This window comes from Pongo pygmaeus, chromosome 16 (assembly GCF_028885625.2).
Source record: "Pongo pygmaeus isolate AG05252 chromosome 16, NHGRI_mPonPyg2-v2.0_pri, whole genome shotgun sequence".
In the NCBI taxonomy this organism is placed as follows: domain Eukaryota; kingdom Metazoa; phylum Chordata; class Mammalia; order Primates; family Hominidae; genus Pongo; species Pongo pygmaeus.
This window is the reverse complement of record NC_072389.2, coordinates 52,389,461-52,417,370: the sequence shown is the minus strand read 5'-3', so window position 1 is coordinate 52,417,370 and position 27,910 is coordinate 52,389,461. Positions and strand designations below refer to the sequence as shown.

Below are 27,910 nucleotides of genomic sequence, written 5' to 3'. Positions count from 1 at the left end.
ATAATGTATGTTACCATCTAACCCAATCCTTGGCACATAAAACCCACTTAATAATTATCTGTTTCTTTTCTTTCCTTTCCTAGTCTAACCTTCTTGACAGTAATTTCAATATTAAGTTGTGATTATAAGTAAATTTGGCCAAATGTTTTCCTCTTTGATAAAAGGTCATGATAGAATTTTAAATTTTTGATTCCAAATCTTATATAAATATGGCCTTGGAGAATAACTGACACTTCTGACTTTCAGATAGTGTCTAATTATTATTTATGCCACAGTATACTTAGGCTACAGACATTTCAAAAAACTGTCAGTTTAGGATCATGCATCTAAAGGATATATTTGTACTTTAATAAAAGGAAATACATTATTGGAAATATACTGCTTTGTCTTAGCAATGGACTAAAACAAGATCAGGAAAATATATCCTTATTTTGTGCATAAAGTAGCTTTATAAACTGTCCCCATTGATTAATTTATGATAGATCTTATAGCAGAACATTATGTAGCCATTAAAGAGAATGAAGTAAATCCATAATTATTAGTGTGGAAAGAGATGCAAGCTATATAGTTATGTGAAAATGGCCAGGTATACAAGTGTATGCATGCTATATAATTTTTTTCAGAAAACTGTAAATTTGAATGACTTTCAAACTGAAAGATAAAAAAACATAGAGAGAGTATAGATAGATGATGGCAATCATTATTATACTATTACTGGCATCATTAGGCATCACACACACAAAACTGTTAGTAGCAGTTACATCTACAGAGGGTACAGTAGCAAGATATTTATAATTTATTTTGTACTTATGTACAATTTAAAATTTCTAATTATATACATGTGTTACTTTAAAAAAATTATCAGCCAATATATGAGCATTGACATTATATCCACTATTGTTTTCCTACGTCTCTGGAAACAAACAAACAAAAAAACACCATATTAAAAGCAAAAACCACAGTATGTGTTATGTTTAAAGGACTTTTAGTATTACCGATGAAAGGTTTAACTGGATCATCATTTTCTCAGCCAAATTCACATTGCCAATGGCTGGAATTTTTTTTTTCTTTTTTTTTTTTTTGAGACGGAGTCTCACTCTGTCACCAGGCCGAGTGCAGTGGCGCTATCTCGGCTCACTGCAACATCCACCTCCCAGGTTCAAGAGATTCTGCTGTCTCAGCCTTCCCAGTAGCTGGGACTATAGGCATGTGCCACCACACCCCACGAATTTTTGTATTTTTATTAGAGACGGGGTTTCACTACGTTGGCCAGGATGGTCTTGATCTCGTGATCCGCCCGCCTCAGCCTCCCAAAGTGCTGGGATTACAGGCGTGAGCCACTGCGCCCGGCCCGGCCTGGATTTTTAAATAGATGTCTTAAAACAAAAATAGAGCAATTCTGGTTTCGGCACATAAATTGATCAAAGAAATATCAAGTGGCCAAGTATATCTAACCTAAAAAAATATCGCAGCTTGTATCTTCTAAGAAAGGGAGGTCATATAACAACCTCTATTTATTTATGATGACTTCCAGAAACCCCACCTTCTTTTGTGTGTTCCCCTGGCCTCAAAATAGAAATAGAAATGTGCAGAAAAAGAAATCTTGGCTTGGATGAATTATTATTTGAACCCATTCAGGGTTCCACTAAAGTCCACATACAGTAAAAGCTAGTGAAAAGTCCCTTTATTTTAAGAAAATGGTATGGGATTTAATCAGTTAAACATATTTTTAAAAACTGAAGTTTGAAACTTAAAGGGTAGGTCATTGGGTAAAAGGCCTAACATCTTTCCAGAAATAGGACATCTATTGGAAGTAAAGACTTCTTATATCATTTTCTTTATCCCATTCCCTTTTTAAGAAGAAAATGTAGTAGTTTTCTTTTATTTAGGACAAAAACCTAACATTCACACTGGTACAGGAACTGTTGGTCATTCCACTTTAAGGGCTTCATAGGGCCTTGGCAATTGCTCCTTTGGCCCAATGAATCAAAAGCATTCATAAGAATTTCAATCTTTTCCTTTTTATACATAAAGACTAAGTTAGGATTGGCAACATTTGAGAAACTTCCTTAGAAACAAGGAAGTTAAGCCTTGTTTGGCATATGAGCATTACTGAGGATCAACACAGCAGACCTGGAGAGGCAACGGGGACCAGGGAATGATTTCAGCTTAAGATTTCTTCCTCACATCTGACATTTGTATACATTCTTAAATGAAATATTCAGAAAATTTACATTACTCTTGAGATCTCTGAACTGAAACAGTGGAATATATTACAGTGTAGCAGTGAATAAATTAATATAAAGTTTTTCAATCTGCCATTTTTGATGAATGATTCTTTGGGCATTACTTTTCACTGAACTTCAGGTAGAAAACTAGATTATTGGATGGTTGATACTTGTTTAGAAAGTCAAAAACGGTCAAAACTCCTCTAGCATTTGCAAAACTGTACTCTTTGAAATGTTGATCCCATGGAATATTTCTCGAAAGTTAGGGTTCCGTGATCAAAATATTTTGGAAGCATTTTATACTATATTCTCCTATTGGTAATTCAGTGTACATTCACATGTTCAGATTCTAAGTAGATAAAAAAAGAACCAGTTTCAATTTAACATGGCATGTCTCCATCTTTCATTATCATGGAAATATTTCCCCATGTACTAATATTTTATTGAATATTTTATTCCCCATGTATTAATATTTTATTGAACTATACTATATATAGGTGATACTTTTGAAACATGAGATTATCCTACCTATTAGAAATAATGGAATGGCCTTGGGTCTAGCTATTGCAGAAAACAAAGAATATCTCAAAGAGTAAAAAGGAGGGATCTACAAGCTACGCATGTGGTCCAATCAACATCCTGAAACTGAACTCCTTCTTATTAGTGAAGAGTCTTCCTTTATTGTTACTCAAATTTGGACAAACAGCAGAGTGAAAGAAACCACAGGCAGTATGAGGGACTCTAGTTATCCCAAGAGGTCAACCCAATCTTATTTATCAGTGAAAATACTAAGCCCAAAGATGTTACAGGACATGCCCAAGACCAACCTGGTAGTCAGAAACAGTCCTGGAATGAGAATACCAACTTCTGCCCAATGATAAGCAGAAATATTAATATTTTTGATTGACTCAAATATAACTGAACATTATTACTCTGGGGCTCACTTAAGACCATGATGAGAAATGGACAATTAATGGGATTTAAAAACTGTTTAATGTTCTTCTATGCTTTATAATTTTGATTGTTCCTGAGATCTTTATATTGAAGAAATGGAAAGCAATAGAATGTATAGCAGTATAGTGTAATGATGAGGGTAGTGGCTAGTTATCACCATCTGCTGAACACAGAAAACACAAAACAGCCTACAAGCCTCTTCTGAAACACAATTCAAAAATCACCTAGTATTTAGAAGGTCTCTTGTATCAGCAGGTTTTTAATGCTTTATTTAATACAGAGGACTAAATAGAGATGTATCTCATCTGTATTTTCATAAGACTCTAAGCATAAACTTCCTTATTATAGTGATAATAAAGATAGGTAATACTTATTGGGTGTTTTCTATATCTCTAGCACTATTCTAAATGGTTTTAATATGTTAACTAATTTAATCAGTATAATAATCCCATGAGGTGGGTCATATTATTTTTCTCATTTAAAAAAAATGTGGAAACTAAAGATCAGTTGGTTTTAAAACATGCCCCAAATCTCACAGCTCTAAGTGGCAGAGAGAATTTAAACCTAGGTAATCTGACTCCACAGCTGAAAGTCTTTAACCATTACAGTATTTTGTGTGTGTGTGTGTGTGTGTGTGTCTGCTGGTGGCTACTGTACCTGTTTCCACAGTCATTCCCTCCTGTACATTATTGGTACCTCTGATGCTGATTTCCCAACCTGGTGAAGTACCAGAATTCCCTAGAAGGCATCTGCAAAATGGACATCTTAGTCCTCTCTCCAGGGTACTCCGATCTTGTACTAGATTAAGTAGTTTCAGAAAGCACAGTGGTTATTCTGGAGGTACTGCTCTAAGGACCCGTGTTTGGGAGCCACAATTTAGAGCCCTTTCTCTTAGAGGACTGCCTTTTTCATCAAAAATATGGCCTGGGTGCAAGGAGCCAGAAGAGGAGAAAAGACAAATAGGGTAGCCGGGCAGATTTGCTAAATTGGAACCTTACCAGCAAATCTTCACATTCCCTTCTCAAACCATGAAATTCTTGAGGACAAGGACAAAGCACTACTTAGACTTGGACCTCCCATGATGGCTAGACTTGTGCCTGATTCATAAATAGGTTCTCAGTTAATATTTACTGTCTAGGTTTCTAGGTCAGTATTATTGGAAAAGGGTAATAAAATAATGGTTTTCCAAAGAGACTCAGAAGAGTTTTCTGACTGATAATTGCCTACTGCCCTCATGATTTTTTAAAACCCAGAAATTCTCTCACCGCATTGTAAATGGGAGATATAGCAGGAGGGCTTCTTCACCATACTGGCACAAAGGAGGAAATAAGAAGGTCAAGCACAAATGGAGCAAAGGAGGAAGCCATGTATAAATGATGGGAAAACTGCAAGTCAATGGAGAGATTAAATATAACCAACGTTCATTTCATCATATTAATTAAATCAAGCGACTGTATTCTTTTTAAAATTCTTTCGAGGCTGGTTCCCTAGGACCCTCAAGTGAACTGAGCCACTCCTTCTCTCTTCCACTGCTGCCTAATTGCCCACCACAGGCTAATGGGCAAACAGTCCTCAGCAACCATTTATCTTTTTTGAAGTTTTATCCTGGAGCCTCCTTCATGAGTAGTGGTAGGTTTTCCCTTGAAGTTATTTTCTCTCTCTCATTTTTTGTTTTTTAAGGCATTTTTGGAGAGGCTTCTTTGCTGTTTGTTTCTGAAGCAAATCAGGAACACTAATTTGCTTTTGTTGGTTTTTGGAAGCTACCCCAGTGGGAGCAGCTTGCTGTGACCAGGATTTCTGCCTGCGGATGGTGGGGAGAGGGCTGCAGAAACGCTGTTGTGACAGATAGGAATGCCGCTGGCTAAGTGAACACATTCATACTGTAGAGCTGAGGAGCAGAACTCCTGATTTTGAGAAGATGCAGCCAATGAGAACATGCACACATGACCACCCGAGAACCATGCATTTATTATGTCTGTGTAATTGTGCACAACATAGTAACTGCTGGCTAGGATGGAAGCTCCTGTTTTCCTTAGACATGGAAATGTAGTGCAAATGCGACACTGCAGGTAGAGAAAAATCTTCACGGGCTCTGAGGCTGGAAGGAAGCTAAGAGTTCATTTCAGGGTGATGGGAAAAGCATTCTGCCTAAGGGGTGAATAAAAAAGTTTTGAACTTACTCAGAACCTGTAAATGCTAATCCTGGCTCTGCCTTCAACTGGTGTTGTAACCCTGAACAAACCACTTCATTTCTCTGTCTCCCAGGGTTCTCTCATCTGTAAAATCAACACGACCAACCTGTTGGCCATGAGTTCTGTTTCATTATATTGTGCTGCCAACAGATTCCATATACATGCCAAAAAAGACACATATACATGTCGGCCTTTGACTTTTTACCTTATATTGATTTTTAGTAAGTAAAAGGAACTATATATGAACATTAATACATATTGGATATTTATTTGTTAAAACAACCTTCAAGGCATGTGGCTTGAAGTTAATAATATTATACCCACTTAACCCAGTCATCCATGTATTCCAAAATTTTAGTATAAGGATACTGAAATGAAGGAAACTAATGATGAGCCTTTAAAGATACTGAATTATCAGAAGAAAAGGTACAGTTGTGTCTACGTTATCTATTGATGACATTAAAATGGGATAATTTTAGAAGTGTATTGAAAGGCAAAATAAGATAAATAAATGTTGCTCAAATGCAAAAGTCACTTATCCAACTACTATTTTTATTTATGCATATGACCTATGCATGCATGCTATATTTATATTGTTGCAGTATATGTGTTGATAAACTATAACATAAAATAATTACTTTGCTGGACTTGTATCTCTTTTTGCTATTAATATTGATTAAAATAAAATATTTTTAATTTTTAGCTTATTATGGTCTATTCAAATGTTTTCATAAGAGAATATATAATGGCATGCATATAAATATATCTGTGGCTTTCTAAAGGGTTTCTCAATTTATAATGCCATCAGCAAATAATGTACACAGCATTTTTTTACCAGAACCTCCCTATATTTGACAGTAATCATTTTTATAATATAATATTTTATGCATTTCAGAACTTGGCAGAGTGACATTGATGTGTCTGGCAAATATGCTTTTGACCCTGCTCACTAAACCACTGATCTTAACCTGAAGGTTTACTTATTTGTTAACTGACTCTCACTCATTAATTCCAAATTTGTCACCATGCACAACTATGTAATGACAATATGTTAGAACCTCGCTATACGAAGTATACCTTCCTTTGAGGGTTCACTTTCTCAAAGAGAGAAATATATAGAAGGACACACGTGGAAACTGTTAATCACATCAAATTCCAAAATTCATAAGAGCAAAAAGGAGAAGACAATAAATAGTTCATTATTTTTCCTTAGTAGCATACTTTCAACAAAATATACTAGGTATCTACAATGATTGGAACTGGTTTTGTAATCCAGGCCACAAATTAGCAAACGACTTTTAAATTGCAACTCAGATTCTTTTCAGAGGCAGAAACTTTTGCAAAGGAATTGGGAAGAACTATAATCAGGTAAATATTAATTTTGATGTTCTTATGTCCTCTTATACAGCTTTCTCTTCAACCACATGCCTACTACAGTGTCCAAAGCATAGTAGGTGCTAAATAAATCTGACATTTTTACAGCTTCTTTCTCTTTTCCCCCCAAGGTTGTCTACTAACTTTTTTGGGTTCAAATCCCTTTACCTGAAAAATTCTACATAGGCCCATACTTTAACAAGTTTAATCATTCTCCAATTATAATCCTCCCTAAAAACAACCATAAACATCATTAATTGAGCACTTAAAATATGCTGTACACAATAGATGATTCACATATATTATTTCATTTAATTCATATATGATCTACTTGATCTCCGTTTATTATAGAAGTTCTATAATTTATCAGAGATGTTATATAACCAAGGTCACAGAGCTGACACGTGTTGAGATTTCTATCTAGCTAATCTCTAAACTCCCCTTTGATTCTATATTGCATTTTCCTAGTGTCCCAACTCCAGAGAAAGGTCCAAAACCTACAAATAAGTAGTCAAATCTGTCAATTCAACCCAGACCTCAACTGACCAGGTGATTAAACATGGTCGTTATTAACCAGTCACCCTTTCCAGCGATTAACTTAATGAAATAGTATGAAGATATAACCTCAATTTTATTGTAAACAGTAACCTCTGGCCACATATTTTATAGTGTCTCATTAATGATCTTCCACACAAACTGAATAGTCCATAGTGAGAGAATTTACCTTTTATTTATTTTTTGAGACAGAAGACTTTTATATACCTCACAGTGGAAAAGTACCAAGTCTCCGTTGTCTTCCAAATACAGTCTTCCAAATACTGTATTTGGAAGACAAGCGCACCACAGGAGGTTAAATTTTTCACTGAATTTGGCTTCAATGCTTTTGAATAGCTTAGGATGATCACTGATGGAACTGTAGCCAGAGTGATAGTTCCTCACAAATCACCTTGTGTGGCCACCTATAAGAATAGAAACTGAATTGTTGTAATAATTCGACTCTTCCTTCTCTGCAGCTGCTCTGAGTTCCAGCAGTCCAGTGTCCACCACTCTCTTCTCAAGTCAAAGGAGGTTTGCAATTAATAGCTTATGGTTACTGCTAAATATTTTATTGTCAAATTATTTTGTATTATCTATGCCATGAATATTTTCTGTTTAAAATAATTAACTTCTATGTAAACATACTGGTACACAGCACTGATTTATAAAATTTTCAGTCTCTTAAATTAACAAATAGGAATGTGTGGATTTTCATGTCCACAAAACAATTAGATTCATTCAGTAACTCTTAACATGCCCAAAGTATTTTCCTTTTGCAGGGGCAGAAAGAAGGTGATGATCCTTTTCCTCCCTATCATAAAGGGTCAAGGTCGACACTCTTATTACAAAAACAGGTTACCTAGAGAAAAGCATAACAAATGTTTTACATACACACATGAGCATGGCAGTCCTATAAAGTATGAGCTCAAAGATGGGCCAGATGGTTGAAGCTTAAATGACCTCTTCATAGGGAAGAGAAAAATGGGGGAATGGATTGGCCTGTAAGGGTGGAAAGGCACAGGAACAAAGGTTAAAGGTTGTCTTGTTCTTAGACATATAAAGTCTCCTAGACAATCTCTCAGAGCTGCCCTCAGAAGAACAGATGAAAAATCTGCCTGGGTGTGGTGATGGACTTCCAGTCTCTTCTCTTTTCCAGTGATTGATCTTTCCTAGCTATTTGATGAGATTCCTAGGGAGAGGATCTTAAGACAATTGCCTTTCTTTTGGAAAGAAGCTTTCTTAGTCAGATAAGAAATTCCAGAAAGAGTCCCTCCATGCAATTGGGGGTGGGGGAATAGGACAAGGTTAGAGGGAACTTGATTCTGAGGCAGCTTCTAAGACCTCTCAACATGTCAAAGTGCCAGTTTAGGGGTATTGCCTTCTGAGCCCCAAAACTTTTAATAGTGAAAGGTGGTATCAACTGAGTCAGTTCAAACAGGCAGATCCAGAAAAGGAAGGTGAAGAAACAACAGTTCAGACTCTTTTTGAAAATAACTTTTTAAAAAACAATTAAGGATCTAATTATATAAATATTTTGCATTCTTTGTTTTCACTAAAAGGAAGGAAAGAGATGTTGTTGGAGAGAGATATCTCTCAGATATATTTTATACACCATGGTGGATAGAGTCTACATCTCAGAAATTCCTTCATTACAGAATTTCCTACACTTTGTCATTTTTTTGCTCTTAGAAGTGTAATTGTTACCAGCTGCAAATCTGTAAGGGTCTGAAGCAACCTCAATTCTTGCCTTCTCAGAAGAAAGAATTCAACTGAGGGGCGTAAGGCAGAAAGAGAAACTGAGGCAAGTTTTAGAGCAGGAGTGAAAGTTTATTAAAAAGCTTTAGAACAGCAATGAAAGGAAGTAAAGTATACTTGGAAGAGGGCCACGAAGGTGACTTGAGAGATCAAGTGCATGGTTTGACCGTTTGACTTGGGGTTTTGTATGCTGACATACTTCCAGGGTCTTGCATCTCTTCTCTCCTGATTCTTTCCTTGGGAGGAGGCATGCTGTCTATATGTGCAGTGGCCTGCTAGTGCTTGGGAGGTGAGCATGTACAGTGTGTCTACTGGAGTTGTACACATGCTCACTTGAGGCATTCTTCCCTTACCAGTCGAATGTCCCTGGAAGATCATACATCAGTTAAACTCTGTCATTTTGCCTCTTAATGTGTCTGCTTGAGGCCACCCGCCCAGCTCCTGAGATCTTATCAGGAAGCCGCTGATCACCAGTTTCAGGTGTATCTATTTATTGGGAGACCGCCTTTCTCAGGTACTGGCTGTGACCAATTATTATTTTAGAGATGCAGTGTAACAACTTCCTGACAATCACCTGATGGTTGCCTAACACTCCTGGTGGGGTCAGGGAGGCCCTCTCCTGACCTGCTCATTCCTGACTAGCTACCTACTGTATCATAATGGTGTCGGAAGTTCTCCCATCCTCTGAATCTGTTACAGACCACAGGCTTGTGGCTCCCCATGTAATGAACATTTTAACATGAAGCCAAGCAATTTCCCGAACACAGCTTTTATTTTGGGGCTTGTGCTCAAGCATAAGGAAGACAGCATAAGCTCAAGGATCCTCCAGCTGACCCCCCAAAAAAGCCAGCAGAGGTTTTTTTATTAGGCAAAGTGTGGGAACTGATATCAGGAATAAGGTATGTCATCTGGGCTGGGCAAAGTATGTGAGGAGTAGGGTATAGAAATTATCTTCAATAAAGGACCAACTGGTGGTCTGACCACCGGCAACAGGCTGTAAATCAATTGTTCAGCATTCCTTCCTGAGGTGGGACACTCCACAATCTTGGTTTAATATTTGGATCTCTTAAGGCCAGTTTCTGGAATTAAGTAAAAGGTATGGTTAAACATTATGGCTTCAGTAAGGCAGTGGTATAGGTTTTGTGATCAGTGAGACTGCATAAAAGAATGCTCTAGTGGGGGTGAAGCCAAGCCCTGTCCCTACTCTGTCTCAAAACCACCTACTCTAGGAAGTAATGTTGCCAAACTTCTACTGATATTGAATAATGTCTGTATTATTAAAACTATCCTTCTGATATGACTCTGAATAATTTAAAAGAAAAGACAGAAATCAGGGTCATAGGAAAAATTATTAATGTGTCTTTTATATTTACCACATTTCTACTTCTGTCTTTGTCTTGAAAGCATTATCACTCTATTTCTTAGATAAATTACTGCCTATGAATTTTGTAAATGAGCTCAGTACAACAGACCCATTAAGACATATGGTAGAGATGTCTGTAATGTATGCCATTCATCCGTAATGGTTTTTATTTTGAAATTCTCTTTGTAGAGTGCAGTGTTGGTTCATTTTACTTCATAAAACACTTGTGTAAGTATTGTTCTCTACAAACAAAGCAGCATAATGTAGAAACAAATTATTTGGAAGTAAATTTAAAAGACTGAATATTCCAAGATACAAAACACACATGAGCTTTCTACTAAATAGATGAATAAGACAAGGCAAAAGACAGTTTCCCTTAGCTCTAAAAAGACAGAGACCACCTTGAATACAGCTTACATACTGGCTCTTCATGCCCACCCTGGCTTCTCCCTCTCTCTTAAAGCACGCTCAAAGAAACCATGCAGCTCTGGTGAAACAAGAAATCCTTAAGTCATCATATTGTTTTGGTAACTTTCTAAATCAATGAAGAATGATTTTGTTAAGCATAGAAATCAGGAAATGCTGGGGAAGCATTCTAGGTTAACTTTTGGAAATATCTTTCTTTTTCTACCTATAAATGTGTAAAATGTATTTATATGATGTTTGTAGGGCAATTTTTTGAAAACTGCCCTGCAGTTTTAACTCAACCTCAAAATGTCAGCCTTAGTAAAAGAGTGAAATTGTATGTGTACTTTTATCCTAGTACCAGATAGAAATTTTTAATGACTTTACTACATAAATTTAAAGCTGGTTAGAATAGTGCATAATTAATATTTCTTTATTTTAGTAATTCACTAGAATAAAATAGTAATAATTAACATTGACTAAAATGCTAAGAATTATAGTTAAAAGTGGCACTTGAATTTATTCCAGGCTTATTTTATGCTTTTGAGTACACATTTTGTTCCCGATATGTGAATTTTATAAAATATAATTTTTCGACCCCAAAGAAGGGTTGCCAACTCTCCCTCAAACAAGTACCACTTAAATTTGTTTATCTGATTAGTTGTACCTTGTTTCCTAGTCCTTTACAGTCTTATAACACTTTTCACAAATGTAGTTGGTCTTCTTCCCAACAAGCTAATAAGATCAGCACATCAGATATAGAGCGAGGAAGCAGGGGGACCTAAATCAAAACTGGAGTCTTGTGATTTCCACAGCCCTTTCGCCCTTTCTCTTATTTCAGGGCAACTTAAGTACACAGATAATCTTCAGTGTTCCTTCATTGGGTAATCTTGCTTTTGGTTTGAGCAGAACCTAGTGATATGGAGTATATAGACAAAGACATATAGATATACATCATAAAAGTGTGTTCTCTGAGGATGACCTCAGTTCTACCGCAACTGGCTGAAATCTAGGCATGCTACTTGGCCTCTCAAAGATTCTGTTTTTTTAAATCTGTCAAACAGTATTAATAATAGTAACTTTCATAATGAGAACTACATGAAATAATGTATGTAACTAGCTAACCTAGCTCACTGCAAGATGCACAGCATGAATTTGGTAAATGCCATTTATTTGTATTATTAGACATCTCAGTTCACACACACACACACACACATATATACTCTAGAATAAATCCTACACTTTGGTGCTGAGAAGGCAGGAGAGAGGAGAGATATATTTTAGTTTAGTAAGTTGTTCTTGCAAAGGAAGGCTTGAGGAGTGTTTTATCACGGAAAAGTTGAGCACAGGTCAAGATGGAATAAATAAATTTCTAGCTCTTCTGTAGTTAGGTTTTCATAATGGGACTACATCATTTTTTTGGAAGGAATTGCAGAAATATCACACACATACACAAGGACCCACGTACATATCCACTTAGATATTTAAATATTCATTCTAAAACATATTCCAAGTAAAACAGGAATGTTTTTATTTTCTGCCGTTGTAGGGGAGACACACACTCTTCCCAGAGTACAGAGTTCTAAGTGGCTTGCTTATACCTTTGCCTTACTCAACCACAAAACCTACTCCACCCAGCAAGACTACTTAGCAAAACACTTTGCTGGAAATGTATTGTGAATTCACAGGAATTGCAGAGTTCTCCAGGTGGTATAATTCATGGCTGGTAATGAGAGCAGCTGAAACCATCTGTTTTCATAACTTTCTTCTCCACCTTAATATAAACCTCTTCATTAGCCAATAGGTCTATTTAACTATCCTAACAGATTTGCTTCCTGAAATATTTTGTGGAAAGATTAGAAATAATGAGACAAAAACAGATAAACAAACAAACAAGTGGACTTACATACAGAAACTTTTAATGATCTTAAAGCCCAATTACTTACTGCTGATGCTGAGGCACAAAGGCAAAACCAGTAGGGGAAAAGTGTAAAGTAGTTGTCAATGTTTTTCTCTTCCACATCTTCCTTTTTCCTGTTTAGTCCTCAGACTGATGCTTTTTAAGGGAAGTTCCTTCCCAGGAAAGGACTCCAAACTGTACCCATTGAAATCTCTTCCCTTAAGGTGTTTCAGAGAAGCACAAAAACATATTGACGTATACGTGTCCTCCCTCCTGTCACTGTATAATTTTGTGATCCTTTGCTATGAACAGTTCGTCAAAAATATTGGTGTCAAGGAAGTAGAATGAAAATTTTGGGCTTTGGGTTTAGAAAAAGTTAAATTTGAATCCTGGTTCTCTTGCTAATTAACCCTTATCCTCCCCAAAGAAAAGAGAAAAAAAAAATCTCATCCAATTGCAAGTGTGAATCCAGGTCCCTGCTTGGTCGACCCTCGGTGTGAAAGATTCATTTGGGAGTTAAACAACACAGGAGCCCTTCTAAGCAGAGAAGGAGGCCAAGCTGTTATTGTTTTCACCTAATCCACTTCCTTAGAGCTCTGTCTTTAGGAAACAACATGATCCTAGACACAATGGGATCCATATCTTATTTTATTTTTTTAATTGACAGATAAAATTGTATATATTTATATTGCACAATATCAAATCCTGAAAAATATATACTTTGAATGGTATAATCAAGCCAACCAACATATGCATCACCTCACAGAGTTGTCATATTTTGTAGTGAGAACACTTAAAATCCACCCTCAGCAATTTTCAAGAATACAGTATATTAACTAACGTCACCATTTGTACAATAGATTTCTTGAACCTATTCCTCCTGTCTAACTGAAATTTTATATCCTTTGACCAAGATCTTCCCACCCTCTGCACCAACCCCTGGTAACCACCATCCAACTCTCTACATCTATGAGATCAATTTTTTTACATTCCACATGTGAGTGAGATCATGAGGTATATACACAATGGAGTGCCATTCAGCCACAAAAAAAATAAGGAAAATCTGTAATTCGCAACAACACAGATGAAGTTGGAGAGCATTATGTTACATGTGTCAGGTAATACCAACTCTGTCCTTTTCTAGGACAGTAAGCCTTTTGACTCCCCAAGGAAATGATTTAAATATATCCAAAAATTATTATTAGTTTAAAAATATGACACAGAAAGAAATTTGTAATGTATTTTGAAAAATTAGCGAAAAGATAAGAAATATAAACAATAATACTTAGAGTACTCCGTAGTGTGTATATATTAAACAGTGCAATAATTAATGACGGCATGGGAATACAGATCTCCACATCAAGAGGTCATTTCAGGACATTTCTGATAAATTATCCAAAACAGCCAAAGAAACTGGTAGGCTGAGAAAAGCCCTTCAGTGAGTCATGAATCACCAAACAAGACTTAATGCTAGGATTTTTTTTCCCCACTAATTTTGTTGTGGTAGTTAAATTAGAGGCTATGAATGAACTATTGTGGGTTTATTTCAATTAATTCCCCCTCTCCACTCCTTTCTTTCAATCTTTAGCCTAGGTCTTCATTACAAAAAAAAAAAGACACTTGCAAGTTCAATCTTTCAGATAAATTTAACAAAGCAAGGCAAGATAGAATAGCAGTCTATGCACATCTGTAATCTAATTTAAAAACAGAATTTGAGAGGCCATCCTAATTGTTCTTCTGATTTTCTACTCTATTCCAGTGATTTAAAGACCTTAAACTCACTGCCTGTGAAAACTTAAAAGTGTTGGCACACAGAGAACCAGTTAAGTTTGGCTCTCTAAACATCTGGAAGATAACCTCTTATACAGGGTACAGCTTCAAATCATCACAGGCTACCAGGAGAGACTCTTCTATGATGGAGAGTAAAATCTCATAGGTTAGGGAAGAACAACTGTTCTTAAAAGTACCAAAGTGATATTAAAGAATCCACAGAAGAAGCTACAAAACCACCACCACAGGTACTTAAATCCAAACTACAGAAACGAGAAGGGTTAGATTCCCCATTTGGCCACATAGATGAGCAAAGGTTTTCTGAATTTATACGTGATTTTTTTTCTTAACAGTGCTAAGATCTCCTAGTACATCCTGTTCAAGAAACCATTCAGAATCTGGCATTTTTCCCAGTTACTCAAAATTCTAATGAAAAGAAGCAGTCACACAAACCCAACCCGACAAGCTTAAGATCTTTTGTTGGTTGTCTTCTATAATTGATATTATGTGTATATTGAGAATAAATGGATGCTGTAGCCTCGTGCCAGTAGCTCCTTCTAACATGTTTCGCATTCTCTTGAATCGTGTGCAACTTTAGAAATTTCCAATCATCTTACTTTTAAATACCTCAGCTTACAATATGAAAAGACTTAGCGCTGATTTAAATTAAGACATTTTACATAGCTCTGCCTGCATGCTTTCAAAATACTCAGTCAATTAACATAAGCTACCTTCCAAAGGATTTGCTTTAAGTCAGGTGGAAAGGAATATTATTTCAGAACCAAAGAAGGAAAAAAGAATATGGAACATATAGCAAACCAAATTTCTGAAAAAACATTAAAACTGCTCAATTTCCCCATATTTTAGGGGGGCTGTCTTTTTTCCTCTTTAAAGAGTTCTGCCAAAGATCTCTTTTGGCACACAAATGTCCTCCAGGAGGTCTCCCAAGGGATATAATGTCCAAAATGTTGCAGCCCCTTCTATCAGACAGTGGCTCAGAAAGCCTCTCTGCAGCCTCCAAAATATTGCAGGCTCAATTACCCTCCGGGTGCAGTGAACGGGCAGAGCCATTAATCATTCCCAGGGCACTAAACGCCCTGAGAACAGTTCTGAGTCTGGCAGCATTAGGGATGTCCAAGAACTGAGCTCGTCTCCAACAGCTGGGCCATGCTGCCACCTGGAGGAGAGCAGAACACACAGCTCCTCAGATGCCAGTTACTTCCCTCCAGTCCTAGTGGACCTACAATGCGTGGGCTATGCTGGATGAATATCGCCTGATTCTTGGGTAGTTAACCCTGTTCTCACGTCTCCAAAAAAAAAAAAAAAAAAAAAAATCTGAAACTTTCCTCTTTATTGATAAGTTGCTGTGAAGCACCTGGGGCCAGTGGCGGTGGGTGAAGGCAGGTGGCCTGGGGGGTCCTTGCTTTCCCTGCTGTCCTTCATCCATACCCTCACCCACGTTGAATCCCCAAATGTAGGTGAGCCTTTCCTCTTACTCACCCATCCAGTTAATGGGGGGTCTCACATTCTGTTCTTTCAACAAGACATCGTGTCCACCCTCAAAGTGCTCAGACTCTGGACGAAGAGGTAGACAAGAAAATAGAAGGCTGTGCTCATTCATGATGAGTGTTCACACAACCCCGAGAAGAGATACCTAAATTGGTCAGGGTCAGGAGTTAAAGGACATTAGGAAAGTCTCCCGTGAGAGTGATCCTTTAGAGGCATCATGAAAAGAACAAGAGTGTGGTTTTGACATCTGGTAAGTCCATGGTGAAATACACAATTATAACCACAAATCATGCAAACTTTCTGATTTTCATTTTCTTCCCCTGGAAAATTTTTGTATTAATACCTATTTTATAATGTTATCAGGGGAGATAGAAAATTATATATGTCAAAGATCTGTGATAGTATATTAGCTCAACATCAGATAATCATTTTTGTTCTAATTATCCCAGCTCTGGCAGAGAAAGTTAGACTTATCTGGGCAGAGATAAAGGGCAGGGAACGGATGATGCAGTCCAAGTAAGACAGGTGAGAAAGCAATGTGCTCTGGGGTCTTCACGCAGCACATTGTCACTGGAAACACTTCTGTTTTACCCTTCTTTTCATGTTTCTCTGTGTCCATCTTTCCTCTTTTCATTCTGCTCTTTGTTTTTTTCTCCACTGTCCCCACTCAACACTCAAAGGAAAGTAAAAATGCTATTTGTTTCTAGAATATTAAACAAGTTTTTAAGTTTCAGGTAATTAATGATGAGAATATTTGTATGAAGGAGAAATAGGCATCTGGAAATGATTCTTTTTTCATCAAATTTCCTTTATATAACTTGGTGGAGAACTTGGTAGGCAGGTAATGCTATTCTGGTAAGTGCTGACACCGGTTGGTCCCTACAGAATGCACTAGTTAAGTTTGAGTGAGCTGTAGTGACACCTCCTGGTAAGACAAAGAGAACATCGTTCAACACAAAACTTTCCATGCCTTTATACTTTTATGATAAAAAGCAGTACATGAAAACATCTTCCATATGAAGTATCTTCCTATGTGGAACAAAAAGTTTGTCTGTAAAGATAGATACACTCACATACACACATACTGCAGTTGACTGACTGCCATTTTAAAAACTGGCTGAGTCAAAGAAAGACAACAGTTTTGTTTTTATGTCATGACATCAGGTAACTAGTGTAATTTCCTAGACAAATCTTTCATTCACATATTTTGGTACTGTGTGTGCAAGGCCCTACTGAACATTCTCTAAAGCTAAGAAGTTAAGAAGTTACTTTAGTATTTTTGATCTGGTTCTTTGTGAAATGCTGATGTGATACTTCCTCTTGAATGCCTGGACTATCAACACCTTAATACTTCCACCTCAACCCAGCCCACTCCCTAGCCCCCACACTGCAGTTTCCATAGGTCTGCCCTGGCCTGAAGTATCTTCAAGTCTAGTCCCCCATTCCACTTACCTCCCCCCTCTCCCTCTCAAACTCTCTAACTCTTTCAAAATGCACCTGTGTTTTGACAAGTGTTTTTAAGACATTAGGTGCCAGAAATAAATGATAAGGAGTGTTAATAACCTAACCTTCTGTATCTCCTTAGTGACATATATATGACATATATATTTGACCTTGTAAATATTGTTAGCTTCTCTCAGAAATACAATTCCATGATCTTAATAGTAAGAATCTCAGCCAGCCAACCAAACCAATCATCCATCCACCCACCCATCCATCCATCCATCCATCCATCCACCTACCCACTCACCCAATATTTATTTAGTTGTCTACCATATGCTGTACTCTCTGTTAAGTATTAAGGGAAACAAATGTAATCACAACAGACATTATCCTTGTTTCACAGAATTTAAAATCTAGTCATGAAATAGAGGGGAAAAGAGTTAACCAAACAAAAGAAAAGCTCAAATTGAGATAAGGTCTATTAAAGAGACAATAAGGAATAAAGAGTGAATAAAAAGAGTAAGAGATATTCTGTAGATTAATAGAAGTCACGGACAGGCTTTTCAAGAAGGCAGAGCTAGAGACATGAAGGGCAGGAAGAAGTTATGAAGAGTCGATAAAAGTGTCCCAGATAAAGGGAACAGCATGCACAAAGGCCCTGTGACAGAACAAGAGTTTTTTGTTTTTTGTTTTTCCATAGAAATATCAAGGAAGCAGAAAGTGGCGAGAATTGAAGTTGATGTATGTGATTATAAGGATTCCATTCAAAGTGTAATGAGAAGCCTTTGGATGGTTTTAAGCAGAGAAGAGTATAATCTAATTTTGGCCTTGACAAACAGCTAAAACATAAGATTCAGTATTCCTTATTCCTGAGATTAGAAGTGTTTCAGATTTTAGAGCTTTTTGTGGTGATTTTGGAATATTTGCAGTAGACTTACAAGTTCAGCATCCCTAATCTGAAAATCTGAAATCCAAAATGCTCCAATGAGCATTTCCTGTGAGTACCATGTCTGTTCTCAAAAAGTTGTAGATTTTGGAGCATTTCGTATTTTGTATTTTCATATCAGGGATACTCATTTGATCCTCATAACAACCTTACAAAATATGTATTAATATCGTCAATTTTATTTATGGGAAAATGGAAGAGAAGTAACCTGCCCCAAGTCTCACAGCTATTAAGGGGCAGCTCTGGGACTTGTACTCAGGCAGCCCATCCATGGGGTCCATGCTTCAAACACCATGCAATATGGCCTCTCAGATCTTTGTTTCTGCAAGGGCATGCATGAGAGGAAACTGCTGGGAGGTAAGGCAACGATCCAGGCCCAAAATGATGGTTTCTTACACCAGAAGGATAGCAGTGGAGATGTCAAGAATTAAGTTAATTTGTCATGTCTTTTAGCAGTTAATTCTATGAAACTTGGTGGATTGGATATGCTAGGTAAGAGAAATGCCTGCTGGAAACAGGACAAAGGTTTTCTCTATTGTGATTTTTCTATTGTGTTTATTCAGTAGACATTTTCTGTGTGGCCAGAATCTTCCCATCAAGTTATCTCTTCCAAGATAAGTGTATCTTCAATAGATTTGCTACAGAGAACAATTTCCATTTCAACATCTGATAGGGCAGCCTTCCAAAATGTTCATTTTTCTGGTCATTTCTATGTACAATCAAAAAATTGTAAGATATACTATGTACGGTATTATTTTTCTTTTTACACTGTATCATTCATTTTTACCTTATCAATAGTTATTCTTTGAAAATAATGCTTTTTAATGATGATAAACATGCTTTTTTCCCATCTTTGGGCAGATGTATTGTTTCCAATTTTACGTTATTCTAAGAAACTTTCTTTATATAAATTTTTGACTGAAACCCAGATTATTTCCTAAGGTTAAACAAATAAAAATAGAAGTTCTAGGTCTAAGGGAATAGTCTTTTTCATTGGCAAATTGCATTTACCCATTTCTACATTGCATTCTACTAAGATACAACTGTTAAAATTCCACCAGGGCTCTGTGAGAAAACTTGCAAGAAGGTAGATTATGTGGGAGCAGGTGCTGGTAGATGGATAGATGTGGCAGTGAGTGTCAATGGAAGTTCCTTTCTGATGTTCTCCATTTTATCAGTGAATAGGAAGCATGGCCTTCATCTGAGAGTGAGGGTGTAGACAGAGGCACTGAGTGTTTAAGGAGAGAGGAGAAAGTATCATATAGACTCAGGAAGCACAGTAAGATCATCTGATAACCTTAAGAACATACTTAAGATTAATGAGTATGAAATGACACCATGGTTGTGTATTTCCCTTAGGTATGTTCAGCTTCATGGATGTAGGCAAAGTATAAGAACGTTGGATTCAGGATTATACTTCTAAATCTTCATCTCTGGTCCAGAATGCTATGATAACCTTAGCCTAATATATGATACTTCCTGCTGGACTTTCTTGATTCTCCATCTGTGCCTCACTTTTCTGCCTTCTCTCTAGCAACTCTATAACAGAGACTACTATCTACTGCTTCTTCATCTGCAAAATTTATACCTGACTTTTAGCTTCAATTCTCCCATTAAGCTTTTCTATACCATCTCCTAAATTGAGACATACACCCTTCATTATAGCTCCCCCAACACCCTGTAATATGTATGACTTCATCTACACATTTATTTGATACCTTTAATTTTTCATTGTATTCTAAATACCTTCAGAGCAGGGACCTTTTCTTTTTAATACTTATTTCTTATTTCAATACTTGGGACATGGTAAGTCCTCACTCAATGTTTATTAATGAAATTAAGTGAGGTTTCCTAATCAAAAGATAAATTTCCTTATAAACCTTTATCAGCAAGAAATCAAGTTGCCTTGATCATACCCATGCCATAGCCTCATTACTAGCGAAGGCACCTTTCCATAAAAGGTAACAGGCCTAAGAAAAAATTATTCAAAAGTGTTAAAAATAACACAAGTATTTACTTCCATGTGTTGCTTGTATCCAATATTTAGTTTATCTCCTCAGCTTTAGGATGATAGTAATACTTATAATAAATACTGTATTTGTATATTTTTTTAGATTGTCTAAATATTTTCATGATTTCAATATAAACTATAAAACACACCACAAACACAAGCTCTTACAAAAAGAATATCAAGTATATACATATATATATATGTTTTGAGACAGGGTATCACTCTATTGCCCAGGCTAGAGTGCAGTGGTACAATCATGGCTCTCTGCAGCCTCAAGCTCCCAGGCCTGGAGAGTTGCTCCCACTTCAGCCTCTCAAGTTGCGGGGAGTACAGGCGTGCATGACTGCACCCAGCTATTATTACTATTATTATTTATAGATACAGGGTCTCCATATGTTGCCAGAGCTGGTTTGGAACTCCTGGGCTCAAACAGTCCTCTCATCTCAGCCTCCCAAAGTTCTGCAATTACAGGTGTGAGCCACCTCACCCAATCAAGGATGTCAAGTTTAAACCCAGCTATGGAGATTCCTTCAAGAAGAGAGTTTCTTTTTAACAAATCTTAAAGAAAAGATAGACATTTAACCAATTTGGTAGGCTAAGTTGTACCTTCCAGGATGGGATATAGCATGAAGAAAATATTGAAAAGGTTAATACATTATAAAGTTATTTAATAAGTTAGATCTTTGTAAGCAGGAATTTACACTAATGTATCTTTGCCTCATGAGGTTATGTATAAAATACATAATAAATGAAAATGTTCAGAATAAATGGACTTACTTCTTCATTTTTTATTTGGTCATTCTACCTTTAGGGAGACACAGACATGGAATAAAGAAAGGCCAAACTTGGAGCTAATAACATAGTATGGGAATTGCAGATACATTGTAATTCTCTCACTGCATTCTTCATACACAAATTGTAATGGAAAGTAAAGATAAAAGAAGCCTCAATTGCCATTAGAGAATAAAATAGGATTTCCACTTAGATCCTTAGAAGCAGCTATTCTTAAAAATTAATTCACTTGGTAAATTTTCAAGTTTCCTCTTCACTTTTCCTGTGTGAACATTTATCTTACGTGCTTTGGATGGAAATGGATGTTACCAAATCTTGGAGTTCAAACTCAACAGCCTCAAGAGTTATTCATACCTGAACAAGCTAGTGAGGGATATTAACTGGTCTCCAAATCTCTTAGGGATCATTTGAAGACAAATTCTCTGCCCAAATGTTATTAATTAGATATTTAGCACCTTAGCTAGCTTATTTCTGAGAGCCTTTGGAGATCAAAAGGGGTGTGAAAAAGTGAAGAGAATCAAAGCTCAAACACCAATTTGAATTGAGCTGCACAATGCGAATTTACTCCAGCACTTTGTTGCAATGTAATCTATAAATAATCCTCCGAGGTTCACTTGCCAATTAGAAATCATCACATGGCATACACAATAGATGTCAGTAGTTAATTTGCATGTCAGTGATACACTAATTTGATGAAAATGTTAAAGCTTTATGCACTATTTATATCTTAACTGGAAGCACATTTAGTGTACTAATACACTGATTTTTATTGTATCCAATGTGCTTTCTAAAAGGCCAAGTTTAAATGATCATTATTTATCATTGTCTGTTTGATAGTTCGTTTCAGTTCAAGACAACACATCTGCATTTTAGACTTGAAGCTATTTTAACATTAACTGTAATCAAGATGTCTGAAAAAAAAGTCATGTCTATGTGGGTGACAGAGAAGATGAAAATCAGGTTTACATCTAGAGGTAGCTGGTTAGATGTGGAAGTTTAATTCACAGTTTTTGGCCTTAGCCTAACCATGCCTCCTTGGGTCAATAATTTAGTGATAATTTAGTTTTGTGGTTTTTGGCTTTTTTTTTTCTCTTAACTTTTTGCTTCATTTTATTTTATTTTGTTTTTTTTTCTCCCTGAGTTTTTCTACAGTCAAAAAATACAGTTTTGTGGGTGGTCCCTTCTTCTAAGAGCTGAAAATGGTTGTTGATTCAAGTACAAAGAGAAACAACCTGTGGGTGCTTAAACGTTAACTACTGTATTTAAGTGTGGTACTTAGAACAAATACTGTATTTACATAGACAGAAATTTCAAAAGCTGGCAGCCTGGTGGGATTAGCTTGCCATGGGAATTGTCACACCTGTCAATCAGGTCTGCCAGGGTAGCAAGGAGAAAGCCAATGATAGAGAGACAGAGGAATCAAGAAAGAGAAGAGAGGAAAAAAGAAAGAGAAAGGGAAACAGAAGTGTATGGGAGTTTCCACTACCATGGAATAACAATAACTTTTTCCACATTTATTTCCACCCTGATATCCTCAGACTACTTAAGTTTTAGTGTGCCCAGAAAATTAAAAGATTTGGTTACTTGGCTTTTCTGATTGGTGCTATAATAGTGTTTTTCTAGAAACTGAATGTCATTAAAGTCAGGGTTTGGTGCAACAGATGTATGCACATGTTGACTTACTTTGAGCTAATTCCTTAGGAGTTTATGGCTTCTCCACCCAGCCAGAATACAAGTATCTTTAGATCAGAAATCATGCCTCCTTTGTCTCATGTCCCCTCAGCATTTGCAATATTAGACCTCAATAACTACTTGCAGGCTTGATTGTACTTCTAAACACTTATTCATAACAACTTTGATGATCTGCCTTCTTCCACAATTGAAAAAGAAAAACAAAATAAGACATTACGACAGAGAAATTGTATATGTAAGTAGAATAAAGTAAGGTCATTTGGAAAGATAACACATATATTCATTCCAAGGAGTCTTATATGACTAATAAATTAAATCTCCTGTGGGCTCTGAGCTTTCTTGTGCCTAAAGCAAAAAGAAAATGTGATCAGTTAAGAAATCTACATTACCCCTGAGATTAAAAATACTAATTTATCAGAAAAAAAGCTAGGTATCAAGAGTACACACAATTACTAATTTGCATTGTCTTATATCTCCTCATTTCACAAATGTTTCATTTTTATTACCCATTAATGTTAGTCTTCACGTTACAGGAAATATAAATGAATATTGGTTATTAAAATAAAAATATAATTCAAAACATTTTCTTCACAATGGCTTGTGAAAGAGAAGACTAAATTTAGTATTTAAATGGGCTCATTTGAATCACTTAATCAATGTGTTTCTAGTTGCATTTAGTTAGGAAAACTGAATCAAACATCATCTTAGTAAACATTTAATAAGAGCTAAACTCATAGAAGAAACCAAGCTTTTAAAATAAAATGTTCCCAAAATAAACATTGACGATTTCCATTTTTACATAAATAGAACAGCATCCCCCAAAAATAAAAAAGTGAGTGGAATTAAAGCCACCATTCAAATGTAACAAAGCAAAGGCACCATGAAACTCTCTTATTTTGCCTTATGCTATATGAAGTTAGTGCCTGATTTACCCAAATGTATATTATGTACTACACAGCTCGGACTTTTAAAGGTCAAAGACAAATTCGTCAGTGAATTTTATTAAATGAAACTTGCCCTTCTTTTCCTGTCTTAAGTCCTGACTCCAGGTTTAATAAAAGTTGTTCTCCTTCTCTCTTCACCCCTCCCCCCACTAATTCCCACATGTTTTCAACAGTAAGTTCTCTAACCAGACAATGCTAGAGATATTTGCACATAAATTTATGACATAGGAGAAAAATAACAAAAGAGTCAGACCCAACATAGTATTAATTTAAAAGGCAATTAATTTTGAAGAAGAAAAGGGTATCAACATAAACTCAGCAAGGGCATGAATGATAGTATATAGTACAAATAAATCTCTATTTGGGGGTCCTGAGAAATTTCAGCAAGTGGTTGTTGAGTAATGAATGTTTGTAATTCATTAGCTACTATTTTAAAATGCAAAGCACACCATGACATCAATGATGTTCTTTTTAATCTCAACAAACAGGCTATTACAATTAAAGCACTTGCAAAAAGACAGTACGTTTAAATATAAGTTTTGATGAGATTTCAATGTTTTAATAACAATAATTGAATAATACTTCATAATTCCATAGAAAGACATAAAAATCTTGAGATTGGTTCAAAAATACATGTGTTTGTAAACACCAACCTTTTATGAATATTTAGAAGCAGCTAGCATTTCTATTTTGAAAATTTTTTTCTCAGATCCCTTAATAAGGTTTTAGTGTATCTTTAAGAAGATAATCGTTATTTACTTAAAAATATTTATTTTCCAAATACAGAAAATAATAACATTTACAAGTGCTTCATTTTCTATGCCCCCTTTCCATCTTCCTTCAGTTCCTAGACAACAAAACAATGGTTCATTCTTCATGTGGAAGAGTAAACTCAATAAACGCGAATGACCAGGGGGCCTACAGCAGTGAAATTATGGCTTCACAAGGACTTTTTTTTTTCTTTATGAACAAGTTTAGAAAGACCTTTTTCAACATATTTTAAAGTCATGCAAACTTCAATGATATAATTATCTTGGCAACACTAAATACTGCTGACTGATAAATGAGACCAAAATAATTAAGTTCTGTTTTTGCACAATCAAGATTTAGTGCAGTAATCAATCTGGGTAAGAATTTGGAGTCTGGAGACTTCAGAAGATGAACAAGCTACTAGCTAAAATTGGTCATGTGGGAAGATGGTTAAATGTGTATACAGTTTATACATAGCTGTGAATACTCTTCATTAGAACCTGGTTGATTCATTGCTCATGTGGTCCTGTACTAAGTTGGACATGGTATACAAGTAGACAAAAGAACAATTGAAAAGATAATTCAATGCATTCAGTGGGAACGAATGGCATTGAAAATGTAAAATAATAGAGTTGAAAATATAATGGTTTTTAAGCCAAAGAAAAAAAAAACAAGAGGTACAAATGCTGCTACGAAAGCATTAAGGTTATAAACATTATGATAAAAGAGAGCGAGTGAACACAATAAATACACTTTCCCACATACATATTTGTCGAACCGTGAGTATGGTCTGGATGCCTACCCAGTTTCCATTTTTATTTTCTTCTACCTAACTCTCTCTTCTCTCCTTGGAATAAATCATACAGCTTTCCATACCCTAAACAACACTCCCACTGCATGGTTTTTCCCTGTAGAATCAGACTGCCGTCACAGAGAGGTGTTCATGTTAAGTACTTCTCTTGAGGGCTGGAACTCCAGGCTTCATCAGATTGATACACTTAGCAGGTCCATCAGGAATGTCAAAGTGAAATATAACCAGGTCAGTTGGATGCATTAGTAACTACGGGGATTTACAACCAGCTACAAATACTATATATGTGTGTATATATATATATGCGCACATATATATACATACACACATACATACATATATACACACATATATATACAAATATTGTATATTTGTAGACAATATTGTAAACGTGTACATATATATTTATATATACACACATATATATGAAATCATAATAATTTAATAATTTCTCGTCAAGAGCTTATTCTGAATTCTACCCACGGACCTCAGAAAAAGAGCATTTTTTCCCAGCAAAATGCATCCTCCTTTGTAGTGGGCTAAGGAATAGGCACCATGAACAGGTGATACCACTGTAATTTAAAGAACAGAAGAAAGTCAAATAAGAGTATCTAGCATCCAACGAAAGGAACTGTATGCAGAAGTCTTTTGGGATCTCCAACTAAGGATAACCGGCTCCCTCTGATTCTGGGCACACATGTCTGCCTCCATGAATGTTAGCATGCGGCCAGGGTGGGGGAGCAATGGACGTCTACACCAGTGTTTGGCCATTTGTAGAGTGGAAATTGCACTTTGCTTTCAAAAATGGATTCTCCTCCCAGCACCATGCAATTCGACTAGCTGAAGGCACAAATGGAATAAATGCACATTCTAAAAAAAGGAGGGAGGGGGCGAAGAAATAAACCCCACCCAGGAATCTTTAAAGGAAACAGGTGCTAGCAAGAGAAAGCGGCCAGCTGTCAATAACACTTAAAACTCCATCTTCGTTACTCTGAAAACAATTTCAATGGGGGAAATACCGTGCCCTGTTTCTGAGGGTTTAATTTACTAGGCTGTCTCTGTGAATTAGAGTCAGATCTAAGTTTCGCACTCAGGAGCGGTTTTCTCTGTCGACTACGTTTGCTCTTCCGAGCTCGAAGTGGGTTTCTAAAATGGGCAAGCCTTTTCCCTCCCGGCAGCCTTGACCCCGACTCCTCCAAGTCGTCACTTTTATTTACAGCCCGGTGAGCGGTGTCTGTGTCGCTCAGCCTGGCCCCAAGAACAGTCACCGCGAACAATGAGCCAGACAAGGGACCCACCCAGCGAACGCCTGCTCGCCGGCCGCGCGCAAGCCCGCTAGCGCGGGACGCTCCGGGCTTGGGGCTCTGGGTGCCCCCACCCCTTCCCCTCTAAACCCCAAGGAAAGCAAGAAGGTAGGTCGTTCCCTACACCCAGGTACTCGTGCTCACCCAGCCAGCCCTGCCTCCCAGCACCCACCAATTAGATGCCGTATCTAAAAACAAAATAAAAAAAGCGGGGCGGCGTGGCGGTTCAGCCGGCTGCCCACCCGGATTCAACTCGCCCAGCTTGCGGGTTTGGCGCTCACTTGCGCCCGAGTCCGCGGCATTTTGAAATCCCGGAGGATTTGGGGTGGGGGCAAGAGGTGGGGCCAGGAGCCATAAAGTGGCTTCCGCTCCCTCCCCCCGGCCTGGCACAGCTCTGGGATCGGGCAAGACACAAAAGACGGGTCTTATCAGTGCCAACAACTCCGCCGCCGCCTCGGGCCATGCTGCGCACGGGAACCGGGCGGCGGGCCTCGCAGTCAAGTCCCTGCGCCGGCCGCGGCGTGCCCGGAGGCTGGAGCATCCTGGACGCCGCCAGAGCTCCCCGGTGCGCTTTTCGCGCAGAACCTCCGTCTGCAGCTCCTCGCTTCGCAGATAAAGTAGAGGCGACGGAGGAGAAATGGAGAGAAAAGGGAAGACTTACTTGGGGGCCGAAGGCTCAGCCTCACTCCCGCTTCGCACTCGGCAGGTGTCTGGCACCGCGGGCCCAGGCGGAAGGCGCTGACGCAGCGCAGAGCAGGGACTCCACTTATCGAGGACTGGAAACTCCCCTTGCCGCCCGGCCCCCGCGCTGCGCTCCTTGCTGTCACCGCTCCGAGCGACGCAGGCACGCTCCCCACTGCCTCCTAGTCCTGGTGGGTCTCTCTGCTCTCTTCTCCGGGTTCGTCCGCTCCCTCACAGACCACACCCTGTCACCTCAGCAGCCCTCCACTCCTTCCTCTTTGACACTTCCACCGGTTACTCCGCCGTCTGCGTCCTCCCACCCCCACTCAGCCCACGTGCTCCTGCCGCTCCCTCGCTCTAACTTCCCCTGCCGGGAGCCCCCACCTCCGCTCTGAAAACCCTTTGGTCTCTGAGCAGGGGAAAGGTCCTGGGGTCTTCGCCCACATCTCCCCAGGCCCTTCGGTGCAAAGGACCTTGGTTTGATTTTGTCGTTGCGATGGTTTAGATATATTGTGTACTGCATATTAAGATGTATTTCTTTAAATGAGC

The 27,910-nt window shown here is 37.6% G+C and overlaps 1 protein-coding gene across 2 annotated transcripts in view; it reads right to left on the bottom strand.

The window, feature by feature from the left end:
• The window catches only part of SEMA6D (semaphorin 6D), a 585,453-nt gene extending 557,772 nt beyond the window's left edge, over nt 1-27,681 (bottom strand). Inside the window, exon 1 of one of the 2 annotated variants that reach the window (XM_063652609.1) lies at nt 27,342-27,681. The gene's annotated coding sequence lies outside the window, so the exon portion shown is untranslated. The remainder of the gene's footprint in view (nt 1-27,341) is intronic. The other variant, XM_063652615.1, reaches the window with a different exon arrangement.
• Nucleotides 27,682-27,910: the final 229 nt, after the last annotated feature.